The sequence below is a fragment of the Neophocaena asiaeorientalis genome, unplaced genomic scaffold (assembly GCF_003031525.2).
Source record: "Neophocaena asiaeorientalis asiaeorientalis breed wild unplaced genomic scaffold, Neophocaena_asiaeorientalis_V1.1 scaffold78, whole genome shotgun sequence".
Lineage (NCBI taxonomy): Eukaryota > Metazoa > Chordata > Mammalia > Artiodactyla > Phocoenidae > Neophocaena > Neophocaena asiaeorientalis.
This window is the reverse complement of record NW_020175018.1, coordinates 19,878,568-19,891,991: the sequence shown is the minus strand read 5'-3', so window position 1 is coordinate 19,891,991 and position 13,424 is coordinate 19,878,568. Positions and strand designations below refer to the sequence as shown.

General features: G+C 46.3%; 1 pseudogene; it reads right to left on the bottom strand.

The window, feature by feature from the left end:
• Window positions 1–1,552: 1,552 nt before the first annotated feature.
• On the bottom strand, window positions 1,553–12,441 carry LOC112411388 (kinetochore-associated protein DSN1 homolog pseudogene; annotated as a pseudogene).
• Window positions 12,442–13,424: the final 983 nt, after the last annotated feature.

Below are 13,424 nucleotides of genomic sequence, written 5' to 3'. Positions count from 1 at the left end.
AAATTAACCTTGAAAATATTATGTTAAGGAAAAGCTGCCGGACACAAAGGGACAAATATTGTATATGATCCAGTTAGGAGCTGCCTAGGGCTGGGGGCGGGCTTGGTAAGAATAATTGGCAAGCACAGGGCTTCCTTCTGATGGGACAGAAATGTTCTAAAGTTAGATTATAGAGATGGTTGCACAACTTTGTGAATGTACTAAACCCACTGAATTGTGCCCACTGTACGGTAAGTGAATTGTATCTCAATTTTTGAAAGCTCTTTAAAATAAAAATAGGTTTTTATCACTATGTAGTTATATCTGCAATTTGTAATGCAGATTTTAACAAGCACAGAGAAGAGCTAAAAAGGGCACTTGAGGCTTCCCTGGTGGCGCAGTGGTTAAGAGTCCGCCTGCCGATGCAGGGGACGCGGGTTCGTGCCCCGGTCCGGGAGGATCCCACATGCCGCGGAGCGGCTGGGCCCGTGAGCCATGGCCGCTGAGCCTGCGCGTCCGGAGCCTGTGCTCCGCAAAGGGAGAGGCCACAACAGTGAGAGGCCCGCGTACCGCAAAAAAAAAAAAAAAAAGGCACTTGGTCCCTTCCTGCCATGGGTCTGGGACTCAGAATGTCAACTTGGAACTAAAAGCTACAGCACACAGTGGACATCAGGACACGGAGCATATGGCGTTTCCACAGTCTGGACATCTTGTGGAGTGATGCATATACCCCAGTGATGCAAAACTCTTCCACCTGGAACCACCTTTGAGACACACTGGAACGTTAGTCCCATAACTTTACAACTTGAAATGCCCGAATGTGTCATCAGACTCGTCCTGAGTGACTTTGGATTATTTCAAAACCTGCAAAACGTCTTCACAGGAGGATGACTTCTGACCATGAAGGATATTCAGAAGAATGGGTCACTGGTTCTGAGGTTAATTCCGAAAAAAGTTCCAAGCATCTTGTACATTCCTGGGAAAAGTGTTCCTACAACGTTCTGTCAACTACAAATTGGCGCTCGCCATTGTCACTTGCCCGCTGCCTCTACAAGGAGTAACTCACGTGCTGCTGCCGCTGCTGACTGGCAACACCCCCTGAAGAGCTGACCTGAGGCACTCCGGGCTCTGGGTAACACTGGCAGAACAGGTCTTCCGATAGATGGATATTTTCAGGAGACAAGTTTATGAGCCCAGTTCTTGTATCTCCTCGTATCTAGACAAGCACTCAAATCCTTCATGGCGACGTCTGCTCCTCGTGACTGGCAGTGACATGCACGAGACGAGCAGAAACCTTCCACAGAACATATGTGCTTGATTGCATGTACCCCCCTTCACCCAAATCACATCTATACTGACCTTCCTCCCTGCCTCTGTGGAGCAGATTCTCAGAGCGATCTGGGATGCTGTCTCCCGGGTTGCAGCCCTCATTTTGCCCCAAATAAAACTCAAATCGCAACTCTCACGTTGTGCATTTTTTTAAGTCGACAGTTCCCATCACTTCTAGAAAAAACTTAAGGAACCCTATAGCCACCCAGTCACCTCCAAAGGCGAGAGAGTGGAGAATACCAGCTCAGACGCCAGGCAGTCCCCAGGCGCTGGGAAGTCTGCCATTCCTCTCCTCTTGAGCATCTTGTGGCAGGAAAGCTGCAGAAGGTGACTGACAAGACCCAGGTGGGCGGGGCTTGCAGCTGAAGCTCCGGAAGTTTGAGGCCGGCGAGGGATCTGGCTGTTGGTGGCGTCTCTTCCCAAACTGTACTGACCCCTACTGGAAGCACTGAGAACTTTTGCCCATGAAGGCCTGAAGCTTCCCCACTGATAATTGCAGTTCTTCTATAACCATTGCCATACAATCTAAGACCTTCCTCTGGTTCTGTAATCTTTTATGATAGTCAGGATTTGTGTGAAGAACTTCACACTGGGAAGATCGAGATATGTCATAGGTTCCACTTCAATCTCCGTCATTTTGCCTTCGATTGATTCTTGTACCGTGTAATAAGATGCATCCATTCTCACAGTGCAGCAAGAGCTGGCCCCAAGTCTGGCATTCCACGGAAAACTTTGCTGTGCAATCCTTCATCTCAGCCGCTGGTGTTTCCAGAGGCAAGTCTGAGGCTTCTCCTTTGGATCTTCAGAATATTTTTGTAGACTTCCATCACTTTCTACTGGCTGCAAACATTTCAACTCTTCAGAAAGAGAAGGTGCTTAGGTTCTAAAACTTTCAAGACTGAAAATAATGGGGTTTTGTAATAAAGAATTGCAAGACAAAAAATAACCAAATGGAAAAATCTGGAGGTAAAAAGCACAACAGGGCTTCCCTGGTGGTGCAGTGGTTAAGAATCCGCCCACCAATTCAGGGGACACAGGTTCGATCCCTGGTCCGGGAAGATCCCCCATGCCACCGAGCAACTAAGCCTGCACGCCACAACTATTGAGCCTGCGCTCAGAGCCCGCGAGCCACAACTACTGAAGCCTGCACACCTAGAGCCTGTGCTCCGCAACAAGAGAAGCCACCGTGATGAGAAGCCCGTGCACCGCAATGTAGTCGTCCCTGCTCGCCGCAACTAGAGAAAGCCCGCGCGCAGCAACGAAGACCCAACGCAGCCAAAAATAAAATAAAGAAATAAATTTATATTTTAAAAAAGCTCAACAAATGAAATAAAAAATCCACAAGATTCTGGTCCTAGAGCAACTGGACATCCACATGCAAAAAAATTAATCTGGGGGAGTGGGATGAATTGGGAGATTGCGACTGACATATATACACTACTATGTATAAAATAGATAACTAATGAGAACCTACTGTATAACGCAGGGAAGTCTACTCAATGCTCTGTGGTAACCTAAATGGGAAGGAAACCTAAAAATCTAAAAAAGAGGGGATACATTTATATGTATGACTGATTCACTTTGTTGTACAGCAAGAAACTAACACAGCATTATAAAGCAACTATACACCGTGCCCCGGTCTGGGAAGATCCCACATGCCACGGAGCCTAGTTAGCCCCTACAGTCTCGTAAACTGATTCTAGAAAGAATTTCCTTAAAATATATCTCCCACTGATTTTTTTCCTCTGGTCGAACCCTAACTGACACAGGGGTCAAAGCAAAAGTCAATGAGGAAACGATAGTCTTTTCAAAACATGCTGCTGGGACACTTGGATATTGACGTGTAAAAAGATTTAGACCCTCATGTCACAGCATGCACAAAAATTAGTACAAAAATGGCTCATAGACCTGAATGTAAGAGCTAAAAACATAAAACCATTTAGAATAACACATAGAATAGGACTTCCCTGGTGGTGCAGTGCTTAAGAATCCGCCTGCCAATGCCACGGACACAGGTTCGAGCCCCGGTCTGGGAAGGTCCCACGTGCCGCGGAGCAATTAAGCCCGTGCGCCACAACTACTGAGCCCGTGCTCTGGAGCCTGCAAGCCACAACTACTGAGCCCGGGTACCACAACTACTGAGATCTCGCTCTAGAGCCTGCGAGCCACACTACTGAGCCGCGCGCCTAGAGCCCGTGCTCCACAACAAGAGCAGCCACCGCAGTGAGAAGCCCGTGCACCGCAACGAAGAGTAGCCCCCGCTCACCGCAACTAGACAAACCCCACGCATAAAATATATCTCCCACTGATTTTTTTCCTCTGGTCGAACCCTAACTGACACAGGGGTCAAAGCAAAAGTCAATGAGGAAACGATAGTCTTTTCAAAACATGCTGCTGGGACACTTGGATATTGACGTGTAAAAAGATTTAGACCCTCATGTCACAGCATGCACAAAAATTAGTACAAAAATGGCTCATAGACCTGAATGTAAGAGCTAAAAACATAAAACCATTTAGAATAACACATAGAATAGGACTTCCCTGGTGGTGCAGTGCTTAAGAATCCGCCTGCCAATGCCACGGACACAGGTTCGAGCCCCGGTCTGGGAAGGTCCCACGTGCCGCGGAGCAATTAAGCCCGTGCGCCACAACTACTGAGCCCGTGCTCTGGAGCCTGCAAGCCACAACTACTGAGCCCGGGTACCACAACTACTGAGATCTCGCTCTAGAGCCTGCGAGCCACACTACTGAGCCGCGCGCCTAGAGCCCGTGCTCCACAACAAGAGCAGCCACCGCAGTGAGAAGCCCGTGCACCGCAACGAAGAGTAGCCCCCGCTCACCGCAACTAGACAAACCCCACGCACAGCAACGAAGACCCAATGCAGCCAAAGATAAATAAATAAAGAGGTTTATTTTTTAAAGAACTTAGAAAAACCTTTACGACCCCGGATTAAGCAGAGTTCTTAGATACAACATCAAAGGCACGATCCATTCCAGAAAAAAGAAATTTGACTTCATAAAAATTAAAAACTAAAAAAAAACAAACAAAAAACAGTTTGCACTTCAAAAGACTTTTCTTTTTTTTTTGCGGTACGCGGGCCTCTCACTGTTGTGGCCTCTCCCGTTGCGGAGCACAGGCTCCGGACGCGCAGGCTCAGTGGCCATGGCTCACGGGCCCAGCCGCTCCGCGGTACGTGGGATCCTCCCGGACCGGGGCACGAACCCGTGTCCCCTGCATCAGCAGGCGGACTCTCTACTACTGCACCACCAGGGAGGCCCCAAAAGACATTTTTAAGGGAACTATACTCACTATCTTATAATCACCCATAATGGAAGAGAATGTAAAAAAAGAATATATATATATATATATATATATATATACACACACACACATATATATATATAATTGAATCACTTTTTTGTACATCTGAAACTAATGTAACATTGTAAATCAACTATATTTCAATAAAAATATTTAAAAAACAAAAAATACATTTTTAAATTATGAACATTAAAAACAACCTACAGACTGGGAGAAAATATATACTTGCATATCATATATCTGATAAAACACTTATAGCCCAAATATATAAAGATCAACTCAATAATAAGACAAACAACCCGAATAATAGAAATGGCTGATAAGCACATGGAAAAATGCCCAGCACCGTGAGTTATTAGGGAAATGCAAAGTAAAACCACATATTAGTATCGCTGTAATAAAACGACTGTTAGTAACAGCTTTTGGCAGGGATGTGCGGAAGCTGTGACCCTCATCGCTGCTGGTGGAATGAAGAATGGTGCCGCCACTTTGGAAAGCAGTTCGGCAGATTCTTTAAAAATTAAACAAAAAAAAAATCTTTTTATATGACTCAACAATTCCACTCCTTGTTATTGATTCAGGATAAATAAAAACACATGTCTATACAGAGAAATTTTTGGCAAATGTTCCTTGCACCATTTATGCGTAAGAGCAAAATAATGGAAACAATCCAAATGTCCATTGACTGGTGAATGAGTAAACGAAATGTCTTTGATCCATTTAATGGAATACTATTTAGCAATAGAAAGAAAGACACCAACTGCCGATATGTCCTAGGGCATTGCATGGGTGAGCCTCAAAAACGTGCTAAGTGAAAGAAGTCAGGTGCAAAAAGCTACAAAAGATTCCGTTTGTATGAAATGCTTTTTTATTTTTTTAAGTTATTTTTTTTGATGTGGACCATTTTTAAAGTCTTTATTGAATTTGTTAAAATATTGCTTCTGTTTTATGGTTTTTTTTGGATTTTTGGCTGCGAGGCATGTGGGTTCTTAGCTCCCCAACCAGGGATCAAACCCTCAATCCTTGCATTGGAAGGCGAAGTCTTGACATCTGGACCTCCAGGGAAGTCCCCTGAAATGCTTTTTAAAAAAGGCAAACCTATAGAGGCAGAAAGAGGATTAGTGGTTGTCTGAGAAACGGGTAGAAACAGGGATTCATGGAAAACGAGCAGGATGGACTTTTCTGGATGATGGAAATATTCTAAACCTGAATTATGGTGATATTTGCACAGTTCTGCAAATTTACGAAAAATCAATAAATTAGCGGGACTTCCCTGGTGGTACAGTGGTTAAGAATCCGCCTGCCAATGCAGGGGACACGGGTTTGAGCCCTGGTCCAGGAAGATCCCACATGCCGCGGAGCAACTAAGCCCGTGCGCCACAACTACTGAAGCCCTTCGGCCTAGAGCCCGTGCTCTGCAACAAGAGAAAGCCACTGCAATGAGAAGCCTGCGCACCGCAAGGAAGAGTAGTCCCCATTCAAGGCAAATAGAGAAAGTCCGCGCACAGCAATGAAGACCCAACCCAGCCGAAAATAAATAAATAAATAAAAATTTAAAAAAATAAAATAAATAGAAATAAATTGTCCACTTAAAACGAGTATATTTTGTGGTATGGAAGTGATACCTCAATCAAGCTGTTTTTTAAAAAAATAAACAAGAAAGCTACAACATAAAAAAACAAACTAAACCAGACTGGTTAGGGTTATAAATTTAGGTGGTTGAAGTATGAAGAATACAAGGTGGTAGGGACTTCCCTGGTGGTCCACTGGTTAAGACTCCGTGCTCCCAATGCAGGGGGACTGGGTTCAATCCCTGCTCAGGGAACTAGATCCCACATGCCGCAACTAAAAATCCTGCATGCCACAATGAAGATCCCGAGTACCGCAACAAAGACCCAGTGCAACCAAACAAATAAATTTTAAAAACAAAAAACACCAAGGTGGGGGCTTCCCTGGTGGCGCAGTGGTTGAGAGTCCGCCTGCCGATGCAGGGGACACGGGTTCGTGCCCCGGTCCGGGAGGATCCCACATGCCGCAACTAAAAATCCTGCATGCCACAATGAAGATCCCGAGTACCGCAACAAAGACCCAGTGCAACCAAACAAATAAATTTTAAAAACAAAAAACACCAAGGTGGTAATTTTCTTTGGGTGGTTATCGCGTGGGGCAGGGGAGAGGCACCAGGGAGGGGTGGGGGTGGGAGCCAGTGAGTAGAGGGGAGGCTAGGGGGCTCCTAGGAGACTGACCACGTCCTGTTTCTTGACCTGGATGGTGAGCACATGAGTGCTTGCTTTACAGTAAAACTTTTTTATTTCTGTATTTATTTATATACATATATTATATTATATATATATCATGTATATATTATATATATTATTTATATATATAATATATATATTATTTATATATATATTTTTTTGCCACACCACATGGCTTGCAGGATCTTATTTCCCCTACCAGGGATTGAACCTGAGCCACGGCAGTGAAAACACCGAGTCCGCTGGACTGCCAGGGAATTCCCATAAAATTTTAAATATATATTTTGTTTTATATATGTTTCTTGACATATGTAATATTACACAATAGTAACCCTTTACAATACCAACCAAAAAATGTATTGTTTCTGGGAATAAATCTAACAAAAACGAGGAAGACCTGTCTACAGCAAGTCACAAACTCTACTGAAAAGCATTAAATCAGCCCTGAATAAGTGTGTGGCAGGGCAAAGGGATCATTATTCCGCAAATTGATTTGTAGAGTCAATGCAACTCTGATCAAATCCTAAAAGGTTTTTCAAAGAATTTAACAAAATCAAATTAAAAACAAGCCCAAGAAGAGCCATGTGACTCTTCAAGAATAATGATATCCTGCTAGCTGTTATGGCTTCTGCAGACTTGTAAAGCCGTAACTATCAGGACAGCATGATCTTGGCCCAGGGAAAACAAACTGATCCACAAAAGGCAATAGAGAGCCCAGAACAGTCCACAGGCACATACACAACCTGGAACACTGATTATAGAGCATCTGAAGGAACTAGTTCATAAATAAATCAATAAAATAAAATATCGAAATCAATATAAATGAAATACAATAATAACATCTCATATGCAGGGTTGAAACAAAGGGACAGAGTTAAAGCACTTGGACAAGAATGGTCCTTAGGTTGGAGAGGGCTAAATCGGAGCCCATGTGATAGAAAGTCCCTTCACTGCTCCAGTGAGGGTACAAGATGTGTTAGATTAGGTGTTCGTGGTATAACTGCCAACCAATTAAGGAGAAAAATGGAACACTGGGCGTTGGAGGGTACCAGTACAAAAAGAAGTGAGAAATAAGAAAAAAGAAGCATAGAAAAAACTGGACAACTAAAAGGCGCAAAATAAAGTCACAAGAAGAAGTTTAAGTTGTGGAATTAATTATAGAACCCTCAGTTAAAGTTGGAGTCAGGACGGGTCTGTAGGGAGCTCTCTCCACGAATATGCACGTCAATTACCCCAAACAGGAAGAGATTTCCGCCTACATCTTGGACAGGAAGGTGCCTCTACTTACCATCAGTCAGGAGGAAGGAAACTTCCCTCCACCCCCGACAGCCCAGCCAATCAGAGACTGCAGGGGCCCAGTCAATGGGAAGACTCCATTGAACCCCAGCTCCTCCAATGGAATCTTTGGTTATCACAGCCCCTCCCTACTCCTCCTTTTCCCTATAAAAGCAAGTTCCCCCTCCTTGTTCTCTGGATTTGGCTTTTTTGTCTGCCATAGTTTCCACGTCCCAAATTGCAATTCCTCTGCTATTCCTGAATAAGCTTGCTTTTGCTGGTAAAATAACTGGCTACCATTTACTAAAGTTGATATATTTATATGGTGTCAGAAGTGGGATCTGAAGGAGGCAAACCCCAAGAGATGACAGGCCCTGGAATGGAGCCAGGTACCCACACTGTGAGCCCTTCATGCTCATCACTTCCCTGAGTCTCTTCTTGTATTCCAAACTGCTTCTTTGCGTTTTGAGTTCTCTGGCTTTTTTCGGGATCTGGAAAGGCTTTGTCCTTTCAGGGGGGAGGTTTCATCCTTTCTGGTTCAAGGTTTCGCCCTTGGTGAATACTCAGTTGTCTTCTGGAGTGTGCAAGAGTGAGGGGGATCGAGCTAACTGGAATCGAATAATTTGCTTTATTCCTTTTGGATTCTGGGCTAGGACTCCAGCAACTTTCTTGGGTTTCCAGGAGAACTTAAGGAAAAGGGATCCTGGTCATCTATGCGCTCTGAGGGCAGCCCTCCCTCAGGGACTCTGGAAGGTTCACGTTTGAAAGCTATGGACCCTGACATGCTCATTTCTTTGTCCCCTGACATGCTCATTTTTAACTAAGTGGGTTGAACCAACTAAAAGTAATCCAGAATTATCATGGCCATTACAGGGAACTTTCAATCTTCCCAAACTTGTTTTTCTTAAGATTAAATTGGAGAACTGTGGTTCTAAAATTTTATTTTATTTAAGTTATTATTTTTTTAATTAATTTATTTACTTTTGGCTGTGTTGGGTCTTCGTTGCTGCGTGGGCTTTCTCTAGTTACGGCGAGGGGGGCTACTCTTCCTTGCGGTGCGCAGGCTTCTCATTGCAGTGGCTTCTCTTGTTGCGGAGCACGGGCTCTAGGCGCACGGGCTTCAGCAGTTGTGGCACGCAGGCTCAGTAGTTGTTGCGGACTCTCAACCACTGCGCCACCAGGGAAGCCCGGCAGGCGTATTCTTAACCACCGCGCCACCAGGGAAGTCCTCTTCTCAATATTAAAAGAGCTAAAAAAAATTTAAAAATAAATAAAAGAGCTAAGTTTTGCTTACAACTATGTAACCTCTTGTATTTGCCTTTGAAATCTTTTATTGTTACTTTGGTCAGACAGATAATTAAGTATCATTTCATAATGATCTGTGGTCCTGTTTGGTCAAATGTCCAAAACCTCTTGTTACTTTTGACAAACTTACCTCCAAATCATGTTATAAATGAAGTCTTGCTGACCTTACACTAACTGGGCTCTTCCAGAGGGCCCCTGGAGAATCTCAAAGGATTTGTCTCTCACCTGGTAAAATGCTAAACTAATCAGGCTTATTTGATGAGCTAGATTACATGGGAAGCTTGTAATAGGCTTCTAAATAAGAAGGAATACAGAACCTTTTATCCTTATAGTTGTATAGGTACATATTAACATGTGCTCAAAATCATATGAAATTGCTAAATTCTGAGATGTCCTGATATAATGTTATTGGTCATGAGTTTTGTTTCGTTTCTGTTTTTTGGGTCTTTTTGGTCATGCTGCACGGCTTGCAGGATCTTAGTTACCCGGGCCCCAGCAGCGAAAGCGCCAAGCCCTAACCACTGGACCACCAGGGAATTTCCAAACGCTCACCATTTTAAACATATGTCAAAAAGATAAGCTGATCCCCTTGCCACTCCCATTATAATGAATTCTCATCAGATTTTTAATAATGGGCATTTTCAAGTCTTTCTGTCATTATAGTTACTGCGTTACTCTGATGCTTCTCCAAGTGTGTTCCTCTTTGAAGAGATTCACGGAAAGGACTCTGACGGGTACTCTGAAACAGTTTTCTTTCTTATAACTCTAAGATCATACGACTGAACTGTGTAAGAATTTCTAAAACTCTAATGGAAAACCAATTGCTTTAATGTTTTGCTTTCCAGACATAACGGATCCCCTTTTCTCCTCTCCTTTAAGCTGTCTATAACTTAAAACAATTTGGTAAAGTGTACCTTGGCATCAAAGGTTGAAGCATTTACATTTCCTCCCTACCTGGTCCCTCAAGAGTTCTGAAACTCTTACTAAGTATCTCTGTTTTTCATGACTGTGGACGTACGTGCACATATTCAGTGGAGTCTGTTGTCCCTGAACAGGACACCCAAAGCACGTGGCTGCTGCTTCTTTGATCCGAGCTGAGAAAGGGAGAAGTACTTCTGCATTGTAAAGGCCTCATTGCTTCTACTGAAAATAACCAGGTGAGCAATTCCCTGGCGGTCCAGTGGTTAGGACTCCGTGCTCTCACTGCCGAGAGCCCAGGTTCGATCCCTGGTGGGGGAACTAAGGTCGTGCAAGCCACATGGTGTGGTCAAAAAAAAAAAAGAAGTTTAAGAAAATAGGATTAACATATACACACTACTATACATAAAATAGATAACCAACTCAATATTTTATAATAACCTATAAGGGAAAAGAATCTGAAAAAGAACACATATGTGTGTGTGTGTGTGTGTGTGTAACGAATCACTTTGCTGTCCACCTGAAACTAACATAACATTGTAAATCAACTATACTTCAATTAAATTTTAAAAAACTAAAAAAGAAAGAAAATCACCAAGCTCTGGCAGAGCACTCCTTTTGCAGCGCACTCCCGGAAGACCAAGACCCCGAATGTCACAGCCCACAGCCTGGAGATTCTGGGTACTGGAAAAGGCACCTCCAGAAGGATCCTCTCCCGCCTCGCCGGCAGGGCCCCACCAAATCCTGCTGACTAACGCTTGTGCCACCAAACTCCAGAGAGGGGACTCCTGGGTTCAGTGTCACATGTAAAGGAGGCACCAAATCCCAACTGGACCTGTACACTCTCTGGCGACCTGAAGATAATGCCCATTAGGACCCGAAGCAGAGGACATCTGAGGCCAACAGCTTTCCCAAAACGTCTGGACCGGGCCTGTATACCTTTACTTCAATACAGTCCCTCACCCCGTTCCTCCCTCCCTTCTGTGGAAGGACAACACCCTCATTCGTATCTCCCCGTCCCTGAAGAAAGGGGGAAACCTCTCTGATTGCTCGATTTGCCATTGGAATCCTCAGCTGGCCCAGCATAGCAATGGCCTCTTGGTTCAGCCTATAAGTAATTTCACTGGGGTTCCAGATGCTGCTGTCTGTCCAAATTGTTCTGCAGGCCCATTTTATAGAGTTAGGGAGCTAAGCCCACCTAAATGTATTCCTTGCTTCAATTTGACCCAAGCCTGGCATAGGAAAACAAGATCTTTTGAATATCTGCATGAAAGTTCAACGGAGCTGGCAATGCAAGTTGAGTCATCTGTAAACTTGCTGACATATCCGTACATCTAGGTAACTTCCTATTGTGTAACAACAAAATTTCCGAGCCTTGGCTGAGTAATGCCAGTGCCTCTGCACCAATGAAGGAACCCAGAGATTCCATCACTCGTGTGGAGGCTTTATGTGCGCCCCCTGGTTTCACCTTCATATGTGGACGTTTGGGGGATGGCCTTTATGATTGGGAGCCCGTTGTCTTGATGGCTGGAGAACACAGGACGGTGTGCCCTGCTGTATTCACTGTCCTGTTCTCCTGACATAACCGAACAGAAGCCTCACGTTGATCCGTCCCATTAAACCTCTATAACTGCCTTAAGCAAGAAATTCCAGCAGGCGTAAGAGATTCTGCCTTTACCTCTGGAGGGAGAGCTTTCCTCCCACGGATGGGAAGGAGCACCAATGGACATATGATGAGGAATCTCTCCCTGACACTAGGAGAGTCAGCCACTCCGGAGCCAAAGCAGTCAGCTCAGTGACGGTCACTTAACTCATCAGCCAAGGTGGCTTCAGGTAACCACGAGCCTGCAATTACCTACTTGCTGAGCGAGGAGCTGTCTGCAGCGGCAAACCCCTCTTGCTGCAAGTGGGTAAATGCCCCTGGGGAAGCAGAGACCCAATGACATAAAACCAAAGAGCAAGCGCATTGGCTAGAGCAACGTCACCGGACAACCCGCTGTCTCTCTGGTGTATTCAGCTGGATACCTGCAGGTCTGGCTCCTGGTTTCGAAGCATCGCGCAAACTGGTCATCCCTCGCAGCCCCCAGGGAGCCCTGGAGCTGGGAGGAATCCAGCCTTTCCCGGCAGGACGTGCCCCTCCCCACCCTTCCCATCGGGGCCCAGGGGCTGCGTGCCAGCTTGGCAGGTCAGTCGCTTCCCTGTGCCGGAACAGGCTCCTTTCCCTGACAAACCTCAGCCCATCCAGGTCTGCGGCCGACCACCACGACCACCACGAAGAGAGTGGATGGCGGCGAGGCAGCTGTGACCATGCGGGACCCCCAGGGATGGGGCGTCTGACAGGGTCTCTAGAGACACCAGCCCCCGTGGTCCTGGAGGTTCTGCGAGGGCAGGGGTCGGGCTGAGCTCGGCGGTGGGGGCCTGGAGCTCCTGGCACAGTCCACACTGGCGGGGCCTCCACCCTGACCAGCCCTCCCCTCGGCCCCTAGCTGTGCTCCTGTCCCCCCCACCTCCCAGGCCGCGCCCTCCTCCCGGGTGGGTGGGGCCGTGCTGACCCGCGCGCCCACCACGAGACAGCACTGAAACTGCCCCGCCCCCCTTGGGAGCCCAGCCCAGGAGGGGCCCCAAGGCTCACCCGCCCCAGGCAGCCGGCGCGGTTCCTGCAGTCCCGCTCGGGGAGACACGAGCCTGCGGAGAAGCCAGGATGGCAAGCGTGAGGCCCCAGCCCAGGCCTGGGAAGCAGTGGACCTCTGAGGTCTGAGGGATCCCTACTCAGAGGCCTCACCCGAGTTCAGCACCCTGGAGCAGGTTGGTGGGCAGCGCAGGGGGATCCAGGAAGTCAGGGCCCCCGACTTGGACCCACCTCCTGCTGCTGTCACCCTGAGAGAGGCCCCCTTCTGGACCACTTAGGGGGTAGTCCACTGGACCGGTTCATTGGGTGGAGCCCCCCACCCATCCCTTTGCCTCCCGGGGAGCTCCTGGGCCCAAGAGGTCATGAGAAGTCCAGGCAGACCCACGGGATTCTTGCAATGGTGAAGCAT